General features: G+C 44.8%; 1 protein-coding gene across 11 annotated transcripts in view; it reads left to right on the forward strand.

Moving 5' to 3' along the window:
• The window catches only part of BMAL1 (basic helix-loop-helix ARNT like 1), a 116,055-nt gene that overhangs the window by 16,401 nt on the left and 84,877 nt on the right, over positions 1 to 14,777 (forward strand). The gene's annotated exons all lie outside the window — the stretch shown is intronic.

Genomic DNA, 14,777 nt, shown 5'->3' on the forward strand with positions numbered 1-14,777 from the left:
AGGAGAGCTTGATCGTGCACAGCCTTCTCTACCAGGCAGAAAGGCTCTTCTGGTCTCTGCTGGCTCAGGTCTTGGGCCTTCACACAAAACCAGGCACCCAAGGACGACGTGGGCAGATATCAGGACAGCTCCTGACCAAGTAGTACATATATATGCCCTTAGAAGGCCATTTGCCTACTCCACTGTTTAGGTAACAAATGCAACAGGCTGGAGATGTGACTTTCATTTGGATGTGATAGTCCATGTATGTAAACTGATCATATAAAAATAATTCAGTCCATCTGCAGATTGGAAGATTAAACCTTCCCAGGGCCACCAAAAGTTGATTTTTTTGCTTCAAAGTGAGATGCAGTTATAAAATTCTTCTGTTGATTTGCAAAACTGTGTGGCTTGTTCAAAACAATAAATATTTATTGCAACTATAGGTAATGGAATACAAAATGGGCTTAATGTTCCCATCTTATGGGGAATTTTTATCTTCTGGTGGGAGAATGAGCGTTCAGTGGAATAATCAGTTTTATTTTCTTCAGTTTTGTGAAGGGTTTCTTTTGTTCATTTTGTTATTTGTTTATTCACTAAAGGTGAACTTCCTGTTTTGAACTCAGTGGAATATTTTAAAATTGACTTTACTGGGAAAAAGCAGGACTCGAAATTATATTCACAGTATGAGCTCAACTTTGTTAATATCTCATACACAGAAGGAGGGAAACGCTCCACAATGTTAATAGTGGTCCTCAGCTTGTAGAATTAGGGGTGATTTTTATTCTCATCTCCTTCTCTGTGGTTTCCTATTTTTTAACAATGAGCATGTACTACTTTTGTAATCTTAAAAAGGCTACTTAAAAGTTAGTCACACAAATTAATACTCTAAAGCCAAGTTAAGTTTTATTTTTGGCAGCCTGGCCTGGGCTGTAAACTCTCATGTTCAGTTGGACCTATTCATTCAGATTCTTTTCTGACTAAGATGTTAAGGAACTTCTTATAAAGAGAATGTTTTCCTTTTTCAAAACAACCTAAAAAGCTAAGGCCTTACAGTGTGTTAGGAAAAATGTCCAGAGTAACTCTCCTCCTGGAACTTTACTGGTCTTTATTACATTCACTTAAGGAAATGAATTTTGCAGGTTTCCTATTCACTGTGTGACTGTTTCTTCCTTTATCCTACACTCATGTGCCCCTCAGGCGCCCCTGACTGTATTATCCTGGGATCAGGGATCTTGGACCCCTTCCATTTCTGATGTTGTGTTCATGTCCTCCATCTGTTTATGAGTTTGTACATCCAGTTGTATATTCTTCCCATCAACAATTTTATGGACTGAAGAGACCTAATTGTTGTCCTTTTTCGTGTCACAGCTTCCCCTTGCTCTTTGTCATAGCTCAGGTGAGTGGCCTGAGCAGTGCTCCTGGGACAGGGTTGGGGATCAGGCAGGACTGCAGGGAAGGGGTGGGGGCTCTGATCAGGCTGCAGAGCCTTGGGGGGAAGGCAGCTGGGCCATCCGTCTGGCGCTTGGCCCACACCTGCCAGAACAAACTCAAGTGCGGCTCCTGAAGATGGATGTTTGAAGCCAGGCATTCTCCAAGCCATGCATCCATCTACTGAAATCCTGCTTTATGGCAGCTATGGTTCTACGTGCTAGCTGGGGGTTGGGTGGGGGGACGTGTAGTGACCTGTCAGTACCGGGCCAGCCTGGCCTCTATGCCATGGGGCTTTCATTCTAGCAGGAGAGAGAGGCAGTTAACAGGGAAAATAAATGAAGAAGACAACTACACAAAAATGGCCACAGAGGTGGTTACAAGTGCCCGTTCATAGGGGAGTAGGAGGGCCAGAGTTGGGATTGGAACCCAGGTGTCTGATTCCAAGGCCTGGCTCCTTCTCTTTCCCCAGGCTGCATTCTGGTGGGGTGGGGAGGGGTGAGGTGGAGAAGACCTCCTGGTAAGGCTGAGTTGCTTCTCCCATTTCTGTTCAGTCATCCGGGGCCAGGCCAGCACCTGCATGCAGAGAAAGCCAAAGCTGAGGGCGTGAGCTAGGGGCTGGCCCTCTTGGTCATTGCAGTTGCCCATCTCTACCTCAGGCATGCATGTGTCTTATCTAGAGCAGTGGGCCAGTCTGCACATAGGAGTCCAGATTTTTACATGTTGAGGGCGAGTTATTTTCTCTGGTATTATTTTCAGCGTTCAATGAGGTTCAGCATCTCACTGTCCCTCCACTAGGATTTTGGGCTGTTACCCACTGACAAATGGGCAATGGCTGGGCGTGAGGCACATTAGCTGGGAATCTAACCCGAGTCTCCCACACGCAAGGTGAGAATCCTACCACCACTGCTCTCTCTGTATGTACATATGTTTCTGTCTCTCCCGTTACAGATTATAGAGGGCTTTGGAATGAATATGACCCTTAAAAAGCCTGGTTTTAAGCCCTGAGAGTGGTACTGATTCTTTGGGAAATATACACTTTTTGTTCCAAATATTCATTGGCTCAAATCTGCAGAATTTCGTTGCAGCCTTAGTTTCATAGTTTTCCCCAGTTTCCAAGATAACTTTAGTGTTCACTGTATTCACCATCCGGACAAGAAAACAGTCATTGAATCTGCCCCTTAAATTCACAGTCGGGTTTGGTGAGGAAGGCCTTTCCCTTGCCGCCCAGTGCTGTGGCTCTGTCAGCCTTAAGCAGCTATTACAGCACCTTCTTCACTGGAAGGGTGGTGTCAGGAGCTTTGGGGACTCAGGTGCTACCAGGCCTCAGAGTGCTGAGGCCCCTGTTGGGAGCACGCCTGCTACCGTGTTTATAGCCCAGGGATATCTGCGGAGCTGCTTTTACTTGACCACAGTGTGGTAGAGGGCATCCTGTTTGCCAAGGAGTAAGCATTTTATTTAAAACGTTTAATCCACAGGTTGCGCCATACCCGATCTTAATGGTCCCCTGTCTTCTTGTGCATTTTAATTGGTACAGCGCAATGGCTCTCGGCCTGCCTGAACCATACCTGGCTGGCAGGCACTTCAGTGCTCCTCAGTATGAGGTCACCTCCCTCTGCTAAGGAGGCAAGGAAGGAGCAGACCTTTTCCCCGTTTTTGAGACAAGACAAGCTTCTGGGACTGAGGCTCCCAAAGTCAGAAAAATGCACAAGAATCCTTTTGGGAGCTGTCTCCAGCAATCCAGTGAGGTAGAAAAGTTAATTGTTGTTGTTGTTAGGTACCGTTGAGTCAATTTCAGTTCATGGCGACCCCATGTGACAGAGTAGAACTGACCCATAGAGTTTTCTTGGCAGTAATCTTTGTAGGAGCAGATTGCCAGGTCTTTCTCCCACAGAGCCTCTGAGTTTGAACCTCCAGTGTTCAGTTGGCAGCTGAGTGCTTAACCGCTGTGCCACCAGGGCTCATTAGAAAAGTTAATACTGATGATTATTTGCCTCTGGGCAAGAGAGGGATCCACACAGACCACCATTAATAAAAGTAAGGCAGCATAGAAATGATTATGCAACCAGCCAAGTCTCAAAAAGGGAAAAAGCCACAAAAACGAGAATACAGATAGGGACCCCTTCTGTTCACTGCCACCTTCTGTGCTGAGGATGAAGTCCCTCACCCCAGAGGTGTAGAACAAATGTTACTAAGAGGGTTGAACACAGAAGTAATGAGGGTAGGGGGCAGTTCTCTATGAGGTGAGTGTGCTGGGATGACAAGCCCCCTCCTAGACGTTTCCCACCAGGGAAGCAGTAGGACTTGCAGATCAGTGGGCCAAGCCTCTTCACCAGGCGGAAAGGCTTTTTCTTGTCATCTTGTCAGCATCCCCGTTGTTCACTGCTTTGCAGCCCTAATAATTATATTTTTATTGCTAACATATATCAGTTCATTAATCATCATAGTAGCCTGATGAGTCAGAAACTATTATTATCCCCATTTCGCAGATGGAGGGGCTGAGGCTCAGAGAGACTGTACAATTGCCCATGGTTACACATTTAATGCACGGTAACACTGGGATTCTAACCCAGCTTCTCTGGCTCCAGTGTCAGCCTTCTTGACCCTTGCACTGTTTTTTTGATCCCTTCTCTGGCATTCAGAACTTTGGAAGAAGTGACTGGGCCGTAGGGGTGAGGGAGTCATCCATTCATTCAGCATCAGTGCGCCTGGCATGATGGGAAGCCACTGGAGTGTGAAGAGCAAGAAAAGAATAGCTGGTTTAAGTTTTTGAGAGGTTCTTCTGGCTGCCTGTGTGGAGAATGGATTGGAGGGAGGCGGGGGACAAGAGTGGAGCCGAGAGACAGGTTAGGAGGCAGTTGTTCTGGTCCAGGAGAGAGTTGCTAACTTAGACATGACTAGGAGGCACCTGTGTGACAGTGGTCAGGGCACAGACAGGCCTTCCCGACTGCCCTTGCCATTTGCCCCCAGGCTCTGCCCTCCCCAAGCATGCGGGGCCCTGCCAGGCCCCTGCCCCATTGCCGATGCTGTTCTCTCCCCCTGAAATACTCTCTTCCCTACTTCTCGGTGCTGGCAGCTCTGCCACTGTGCAGCCAAGTGACCCTGGGCAAGTTAACAGATCTCTCCTGAGCCTCAGTCACTTCATCTATGAAAGTGTACTCCCTGAGCCTGCCTCTTAGGGTTGTGAGGATAGTGCAGTACCTAGCTGAATGTGATATTGCGGTAGCCTCCTCAGAAGTCTTCCTGTGTCCAGCCTTACCCTGCTCCTGTGTACTCTGCACAGCCATCCTGTGAAGATGAGAGTCAGATCAGGTCACACCTCTGCTCAGAGCCCTCTGAACAGTAGCTTCCTGTCTCACTCAGAGGAAAAGCCAAATCCTTACCTTGGCCAGCAAGGCTTCCTGGTACTTGTCTGACCTCCTCTTCCAACCCAGGGATGCAGTATAAGGTTGAGCAGGCTGGGTTCTGCAGAGTACATGGTGGTGGAATGAGTGGTACCCCTGGGGTTATGCAGTGCACAGCTTGTGCAGTGGTATGTGTTGGTCCTGTTGTCCCCTCTCTGCTCCACTCCAGCTGCTTTAGAATCTGTGCTGTTCTTCAAACATGCTAGGCATGCGTCCTGTCCAAGCTCTTTGCACTGGTGGTTCTCTCTATCTGTAATGCTCTTCCCCTAGATACCGGCATGGCTTGTTCACTCACCTTCCTCAGGTCTTTACTCAAATGTCACCTTACTTAAAATCTACCTAGCCCACTGCCCCCGCCCCCCCGCCCCGTGTTCTCTATTCCTTTCCTGCTTTCTTTTTCCTCTTACCATTTATCGCCAGCTAACAAATTGTAACTGTTCCCTACTTATTTAGTTTATTGTCTTTTCTCACTAGAATATACGCTCTTTAAAGGCAGGGATTATTGTTCATTTTGTTCACTGCTAGTCCCCAGTGCCCAGAACAGTGGCTGGAAGATAGTTGTTGTTATTAGCTACTGTGTAGTTGGCCCCTAACTCATGGGGACCCCATGCACAATGGAATGAAACACTGCCCAGTCTTGCACCATCCCCATATAGTAGGGACTCAATAGTTAGTGAGTAAATGAGTTTATAATACAGCAGGTGAAGTGTTGGTACAGTGCTTAACACGTAGTACCCATTGCCGTTGAGTCGATTCTGTCTTATAGTGAACCTATAGGACAGAGTAGAACTGCCCCGTAGAGTTTCCAAGGCTATAATCTTTTTGAGGGGCCCTGGTGGCACAGTGGTTGAGAGCTTGGTTGCTACCCAAAAGGTCAGTAGTTCGAATCCACCAGTTGCTCCTTGGAAACCCTATGGGGCAGTTCTACTCTGTCCTATGGGATCATTATGAGTCGGAATTGACTCCATGGCAACGAGTTTAATCTTTGTGGAAGCAGACTGCACAACTTTCTCCCATGGAGCCGCTGATCGGTTTGAACCACTGACCTTTCGCTTAGCAGCTGAGAGCTTAACCTCAGTGCCACCAGGGCTCCTGAACACACATACTAAGCTCCCAATAAATGTTGGCTACCATTATTTTTACTGTTGTTTTAGATTATCTTTCAGGAACCAGTTCAAATATGGCTTTCTCTGAGCCATGAGGCAGCCCCTTTTAAGGTTGAATTAAATCGCTGCCACCTTTACTCTTTGCTGCTGTTCACTTTGTGCCTTCTCTCTCTGCTTTGGCATTATTGCATTGCCTTAGCAGGGCCTATCTCATTCGCTTCCCCGTTTAAGTCTGCATTCTTGCAGGGCGCAGATTGGCTTGTTCAGAAGTGTATCTGATGTGCCCTACCCCTACCAGGTCAGCAGGTAGTAGGAACCGAACAGGTGTTTGCTGCTGGCCGCTGTGGCAGAGGAAGAGCCCTCCAGTTTGTCAGAACCTTTACGGCGTGGCATTTGGAGGTGGGATGAGGAAGAAGAGAGCAGCCCCCACTCCCCTAATCTGGGGGCGGGGCTAATGCTTTGGGAGGAATGGTTAAGTCGTGCTTTGGAGCCATATGAGGGGGACCTTAATGCCAGGACAAGAGTTTGGCTCTTATGTTGGCAGTAGGGATCCACGTTGGGATAGGAATCAATGGTGAGAGAGGGCGAAGAGGAGCTCTGGAGTTATTTTCTCCTGTCCAGAGGTAGAATTGTCTTGTGGGACCCCTGACGCGACATGGCAATGCCAGTGGCCATGCCCCCAGGGCCCAGCATGGGGGTCACGCATGGGGCAGCTAAACCAACAAAGTATAGGGGACTGAGAAATTAGAGGCTGGGGTTTGTCATGGACTTGGATGCAGGAGCAGACTTTTTCTCTTTGGGAGCAACTGTTAGTGACCTGGGGTTGCTGAGATTTTCCTGCCTTGCTCTGGTTGGTCTCATATATTCATAAGCCACTTGTTTCTCTGGTAACAGTTGGATCTCACACCCTGGGCACTGTTGATTGGTCCATCTTATCAGTCAGTCTTGTACTGGGTTACTCTGCAGAAGAGCTGTATACAGAGAGACAGGTGAACTCAGGTTTAGGTGTCAGCTAAATCCGTAACTCCCTGTGTAGCCTTGGCTAAGATACTCAGTCTCTTGGAGGTTCACTTTCTTTATCTGCTGGGTTAGCAGCGAACAAGCCAAATCCCTGAGTTCTAGGCCAGAGCCCCTTAAATCCCTCCTATCTTGAGTGAGGATTAGCCTCAGAGATGTGAAAGAGGCTGAGCCTTTGGGGGAGAGCTTGGTGGCCATACCGTAGAGGGGGCAAGGCTACACAATGATTGTCTTAAAAAAAAAAAAAAAAGCCTCAGAGATGTGAAGAGGCTGAGCCTTTGGGGAGAGCTTGGTGGCCATACCGTAGAGGGGGCAAGGCTACACAATGATTGTCTTAGGAGCTTAAAATTCATTCTCTCATCCAGGGATGGATTCATTCTGAAAACCTAGGGAAGATCTTCTTCTCATTCCCCTTGCCTACTTTGGGATCGAATCTTGAAATGACTTTAGCTTTGTGGAGCCTCTCCTATCTTCCATTCTGCTCTTCTAAGTGGAGTTCCTGCCCTGTACTTAGGGCTCTCATTTTCCTGTGGCTACTGCCATTCCTTCTGTCCCTGTTTGCTCAGATTTCTTCTTAGCCTTCCTCTAACTTTCTTCACGTATGTTCTCCAGCCCTGGATCTAACCTACCCCCAGCTAGAGCAACCCCGATGTCATGAACAGTGTGCCCTTATACTTTTGCATCCCCTTTACTCTTAATGGAGACCTGGTGATGCAGTGGTTAAGAGCTCCAGTGCTAACCAAACGGTCAGCAGTTCGAATCCATCAGCCATTTCCTGGAAACCATGTGGGGCAGTTCTATTCTGTCCTATAGGGTCGTTATGCGCCGAAATTGACTCGATAGCAATGGATTTGGGTTTTAGTTTGGTCACTGTTAACGTTATATCTTTGTCCTTTTTCCAGACGGCTTGCTAGTTTTCATCATGATCAGTTGAGATGGCTGCATAATATTCTATCAAGGGAACATCTTCAATAAGCCATGGGCTTGTTATAGGGCATTTAGATTGCTTCTAATTTTTGCTCTTTCAGCTGATGCTACATTGGACCGTCTTTGTACATTATGGAATCTTTTCATTAGGTTGGCATTCTGCCAGCTAATGGAAATGGTCCAAGATTAAATAAGAGTATTAGAATTTCTTTTTTTCAAGAAGATTGTTGTGAAGATACGTTAAAAATTTACTCTAAATGCTAGGAGCCATCTTCATTGTATTTTCAATGAATGAAAAAGCAGAATAAAAGTAAAAGTAGATGAGGGTGAAAAACTGCATATTTATAGGTAATCCATAACTTATTATTTGTTACTCAGTGTGGAGGTGAGCCAGTAAATTCCCTTTAAGGAGCAATCTGTCTGCTCAAATTGAAGAAGTCAGCATTGGTACATTTTTGACAAAGGGGCCCTAGTGGCAAAACGGTAACGTGCTCAGCTGCTAACCTAAAGGTTGACAGTTTGAACCCCAGTGGCTCTATGAGAGAAAAGACCTGGCAATCTCTTCCCATAAAGATTACAGCCTAGGAAACCGTGTGGATATTTCTCCTCTGTCCTATTGGGTGGATATGAGTCGGATTCGACCTGACGGCTCATATCTCTGACACTTTGATTAAAACTGTAATAAAATAAGTAATTCCTCCTTAAGAACACTTATAAGAAATGCACTAAATCAAGAAAATTTAGTAGTATTTCTGAGAAAGAACATGTCTTCCTAAGCCAGAAGTGTGTCTGTCAGGAAGTGCTGTTAGCAGTGAAAGCAGGTTCCGAACTTGCTGGAAGGATTTGGTTTTTTGTTGGCCATTACAAAGTTACTAGAATGAAACCAACAAATCAAAGTCAACCATCTGAGTACCAGTATGGATTTGAGCCGGAGATCTGTCTTGGGTTTGACATGCCAGGAAAGGCTTCCTCTGACCTGCGGGTCCATTTATTGTTGTTTCAGTCTCTGGTGACTGCAGTAGACCCGGGCTTTCCGGTTGCCGTCAAGTCAATTCAGATTCATGGCAACCCCATTTATTAGAGTGAAACTGAGCTCCAAAGGGTTTTCAATGGCTTTTTCAGACGTAGATCACCAGGCCTTTCTTCTGAGGCACCTCTGAGTGGAATTAACTGCCAGCCTTTCCATTAGCAGCCAAGAGCATTAACCTTTTGTGCCACCCAGGGACTCCAGACCCAGGCTTTGGGCTTTTTGCATTTTGATTTAATCCAGCAAATGTTTCCTGAGTTCTTACACTGTAAAGTTGCTGGGAATAAAATTTTGGGAGAAAAAATCCCAATGCTACCTTGTTTCTGAGGAGCTCATGACCTGTAAGTGGGAAGGATAAAGCAAGTCTAAAACTGATGATTATTCAAAGGAGATTAAGAAGAGGGTCCTGGGAGAAGTCAGCCCCCACTGTTAAAGAGGAGAGAGAAATGCCATCTCACTGGGTGTTGAGTGGATCAAGAAAGGTTTTATGGGGATGGTTGCTTTTGTCACCTCCTCGAAGGACGGACTGAGATAGAGGCTGGGCATTCCCAGCACAGGCGAAAGACCTGAGTAAAGGTGATGGAAGGATAGAAGGACGTGGGGTAGGTTTGGGGCCTAACAACTGATTGGGTTTGGCTGAAGCATTGTGCACATGTAATGATGGCCGTAGTTGCACTTTATAGAGCGTGGGTCAGGCACCACGCATGGGTCTAAATGGTTTCTGCGTATTAACTTGTTTAATCCTCACAGCAACCCACCTGAGATAGGCACTGTCATTATCTCCATTTTACAGATGAGGGAGCTGAGACATAAAGTAGTTAACTTGCTTGCCTGAGATCACACCACTGTAGAGCCAAGGTTCAGACCCAGTTGGCCTGGCTCCAGAACCTGTACTTCTAATCATGAAGCTGTCCTGCCTCTGACGTAGGGGAAGAATAGGTGCTAGAACCAGAAAGGTGGGCAGACACCATATTGTGAAGGCTTGGAGTACTAGTGTTTAGGGGTACAGAGTTGGAAGAGGGGCCCCAGAAGAAGATGAGAGGGATTGGGGAGGTGGGGTTGGGGAGAGTGGTGAGAACTGTGAGGGGCCACGGGAAGAGAGTTCCAAAGAGGGGTGGTCAGCAAGGCCTAGTGCTGCAGAGTTTCAGGAGCTGAGGGCAGGTCTGGGCCAAGGAGAAAGCCAAGAGGGTCTCTTGAGAGGGGCTTACAGGGCAGCAGACTCGAGGAGCTCCGGGAGGTTCTGTATTTTGAAGCTGGCAAAGCAGGTGCAGGCGTTGGGTATCCTCTTCTGTATCCTCTTATCAGTAGAAAGAGGGAGCCTGACAGAGAGGGGCAGGTGAAGCTGGCACTGCTACTTTGGCAGACCCGGGGTGTCTCTGCAGCCTAATGATTTGAAAGCTGTTTGCTACGTGAGGCGCAAGTGTGACTTCTTCATCTGAATGCTGTGGTAGTTGCTATTTTTCCTGGAAAATTGGGCCCATGTGAGCTCTGTGTGTGGTTTATTTGAGTTCCATTTTTAAAGCCTATTACCTTGTCCCCATGATGCAAGAGGCCTCTCTCTTTTCTTGAGCTTTGCTGTGAAAATTGTTTCTTAAAAGGCACAGAGTGATCTCTCATCATTTGAGGGGTACTCTCTCTGCAGTGGCACTTTTCTGCAGACTCGGCACACACTCTTCTGCTCCCCTGCCACCAGTTGTCATGTTTCTCTGTTTGCAGTCGACTGAGGTCTGAGGACTTTAAGGCAGATCTTGAATCTGACTACCTAGGTGTTTGCCACGACTTCTTCCAGGAGAGTTTATGCATGTCAATAGCTATTCTGGAGGCTATATAGCATAGTAGTTAAAAGCATGGGTGTAGACCCAGATGCCTGGGCTCTAATCCCACCCTCACTGCTTGGGCAAGTTACCCAGCCTCTCTGCACTTCAGTGTTCTCCATGCAATAGGGATAAGAGTAGTACCTACCTCAGAGTTACTATAATCATTAAGCTGTTAAATAGCCATTTAGCTCCATCCTTTTTGAAATCGCCCCAGCAGTGATACCCAGCCTTGACCTGGCCTTGAGTTAATAGCAATAACCATGGCAATTAACATGGAGCATGAGCTGGCACTGTGCTGAAGGATTCTGTTTTTGATCTTCATTATTACCAGTCCTTATAAGGTAGATGGAGTCCCTGGGTGATGCAAACATTTAATATGTTCAGCTGCTAACCTAAAAGTTGGAGGTTCGAGTTCACCCACGGGTGCCGCCTTGAAAGAAAGACCTGGTGCATTTTTTAGCTCTTCCCAGCCCAGAGTATAGATAAGACAATATTGGCAGTGATATCATATCATCCAAGGTCTTTGGGTGAAGACTTGGTACCCCTTTGCACTGATATAGGTGGGGCCCAGTGTGCCTTCTGGGTGGCTGGGAGATGCCTACAGCACTGGCAAGGCCCTGGCTGTAGTGTAAGACAGTAATGTTTTGGGGAGTGGGAGTGGAAATAGTTTCCTTGGTACTTTCCTTGGCAGTCATGAGCTGACAAGGTAGAAACTGGATTTTCTAACAGGCCTGGACCTCATCAGGAGCATAGAAGGAAGAAAATCTGTGTTAGGGCAGGACATGAGCTGTGGCAACAAATATTGTATACCTACTAGGTTATGGGCTAGGTATTTTGGTTTCATTGGAGAGCAAAACAAACTGTCCTTGCCTTCATGACAGAGTTAGACCCGTGTGGCGAGACTGTAGGCTGATTGGGTGAGAAAAATTAGATTTACACTTAAGTATTTCTTTTTGTGTGTGTGTGTGTGATTATGAATGATATTGTAATTTTAATTCTGGTGCCCATGTGTTCTTTGTTGGTATATAGAAATGCAATTGATTTGTGTATGTTATTTTGTGTGCAGCATCCTTGCTGAACTCCCTTCTTTGTTCTAGGAATTTTTTTTTGTAGATTCTTTAGGATTTTCTATGTAGACAATCACGCCATCTGCAAATGGGGATTGTTTTCTTTCTTTTTTTCTAATCTGTATGCTCTCTATTTCCTTTTGTTGCCTAGCTGTACTGGCTAGAACTTCCAGTACTATGTTGAAGAGTAATGAGAGCAGACATCATTGCCTTGTTTCTGATCTTAGCGGAAAAGCATTCAGTCTTTTGCCATTAAGTATAATGTTAGCTGTAGGGCTTTTGTAGAGCTTTTAATAAACTGAAGAAGTTTCCTTCAATTCCTGTTTTTCTAAGAGTTTTTTTTTTTTTTTATCATGAGTAGGTGTTGAAATTTGTCAAATACTTTTTCTGCATCAACAGCATTATGTTTTTGTTTTGTTTTTTTCCACCTTTAGTTTGTTAATATCGTGGATTACACTGATAGATTATTGAATGTTGAACCAGCCTTGAATCTCTGGAATAAACCCCACTTCTAGTCGTAGTGGGAAACCCTGGTGGTGTAGTGGTTAAGTGCTACAGCTGCTAACCTAAAAGGTCAGCAGTTTGAATCCGCCAGGTGCTCCTTGGAAACTGTATGGGGCAGCTCCACTCTGTCCTATAGGGTCGCTATGAGTCGGAATTGACTCGATGGCAATGGGTTTTTTGGTTTTTGGTAGTCACAGCATATAATTATTCTTACGTATTGCTAAATCCTATTTGTTAATATTTTGTTAAGGATTTTTTGTGCCCATATTCATGAGAGATACTGGTCTGTCAGAGTTTTCTTTTTATGTGCTATCTTTTCCTGGTTTTGGTATCAGGGTAATACTAGCTTCATAAAATGAGTTGTGAAGTGTTCCCCTTGGTGTTAATTCTTCTTTAAGCATTTGGTATAGTTCTCCAGTGAAACCATCTGGGCCTGGAGATTTCTTTTTTGCCAATTTTGAAATTGTGAATTCAATTTTCTTAATAATTCTAAGGCTTTTCAAATTATTTCATATTAAATGAGTTGTGGTGGTTGGGGATTTGAGGAATTGGTCCATTTCATCTAAGTTGTCAAGTTTATATATATAGAGGTATTCCTAGAATTCTCTGACTGTCTTTTGATGTCTTCAGCATCTGTAATGATATCATGCATTTCATTTCTGATAATTGGTAGTTTGTATTGTCTGTCTTTTTCTCTTTGTCAGTCTTGCGAGAGGTTTTCCAAGTTTACTGATCTTTTGGAAGAACCAGCTCTTTGTTTCATTGATTTTCTCTCTTGGTTTGTTTTGTTTTGTTTTCTTTTCAATTTCATTGATTTCTGTCCTTTATTATGTCCTTCTTTCTGCTTGCTTAGGGTTTATTTTGCTCTTCTATTTCTAGTTTCTTCAGGTAGGAGCGTAGATTGTTAATTTGAGACTTTTCCTCATGTTTAATGTATGCATTTAGTGCTGTAAATTTTCCTCTCAGCAGCCCTTTAGCTATGTCCCATAAATTTTTATATGTTGCCTTTTCGTTTTCATTCAGTTCAATGTATTTTTAAAAATTACCCTTGAGAATGCCTTTTTGACCCATGGATTATTTGGAAGTGTGTTATTCTGTTTCCTTTTGGCTTCATGATGAGAAATTTGCTGTCATTCAGATTGTTTTCCCTTCTAGGTAAGGTGTTGCTTTTTTTCTGGCTGTTTTCAAGATCTTTTTCTTTGTCTTTACTTTTCAGAAGTCTAATCATGATGTGTCTTAAGATGGACTTTTTTTGGGTTTATCCTGTTTGAGGTTTGCTCTGCTGCTTGAATCTGTAGGTTTATGTCTCTTGCCAAATTTTCAGCTATTATTTCTTCAAGCACTTTTCAGCTCATCCTCTTTTCTTTTTCTTCTGGGACTCCAGTTACAAGAATATTGCATCTTTTATTATAGCCCCACGGGTCCCTGGAGCTCTGTTCATTTTTTTCCCTCTTTTGTTCGGGTTGGGTAATTTCTATTGCTGTGTCTTCCAGTTTGATGATTCTTCTGTCTCTCCCTTCTGTATTCAGATTAGACTGGGGCTAGGAGTAATTTCAAGAGTAGAAGCAGGGACACCAATTTGGAGGCCGGTGCCATAATCTAGGATGGTAATGGTGGAGGTGTGAGAAATGGTCAGATTCTGAGTATATTTTGAAGGTAGAAACATATTTTGGTGAGGATTGGATATGGAGTGAGGAACAGAGGAGATGAGAATGACTCCACACGTTTTGGCCTGAGCAACTAGAAGAATGCAGTTGTAAACTGAGGTAGATAAGACTTTGGGAGGAGCAAGTTTGGAAGGAGGGCCATGAGTCTGTGTTGGACATGTTAAATTAGAGACATTGACCATGTCTAACATAGAGCTTCTATCTACTTGACATCTCTCCTTAAAGTGGGCAGTTGGATACACTAGTCAGGAGTTCGGAGGATTGGTCTAGACATGGAGAGAAATTTGTACATCATTAGCATATAGGTGATATTTGAAGACTGAGACTATATGAAATCACCAAGGGAGTCACCAAAAGTATATGAGAAGAGATGAAATCAAGGACTGAGCCCTGGAACACTCTGACATTAAGAGGTGGGGAAATAAAGAGGAATCAGCAAAGTGAAAGAGCAGCCAGTGAAGTGGATGGAAAACCAAGAGAAAGGACAGCTGTCCTGGAAGCCCAGTGAAGACAGTATGTCAAGCAAGACAGATTAATTGGTGTCGAAAGCTGTAAGCTGAGGCCCAAGACTTGACCATTAATTAGATCTAGCAACATGGAAGATAGGCCAAATGCATGCTTTTGTACTCAAGCTTAAACTTTCAAATATGTCATAGTTCCTGCTTCGAAAGAGAGTATAATTGTACAAAAAAGGATCATTTAAGAGTGATTGAAATAAATCTGAGAAAGCTGTGAAGATAGTGCCATGGGAGTCCAGCAGTAAGGGATAGTACTTTCAGCTTCTGTGGGAAGGATTGAGGTCATATTCATTCATGTATTCATTCATTCATT

Source organism: Elephas maximus, chromosome 7 (assembly GCF_024166365.1).
Source record: "Elephas maximus indicus isolate mEleMax1 chromosome 7, mEleMax1 primary haplotype, whole genome shotgun sequence".
NCBI lineage: Eukaryota > Metazoa > Chordata > Mammalia > Proboscidea > Elephantidae > Elephas > Elephas maximus.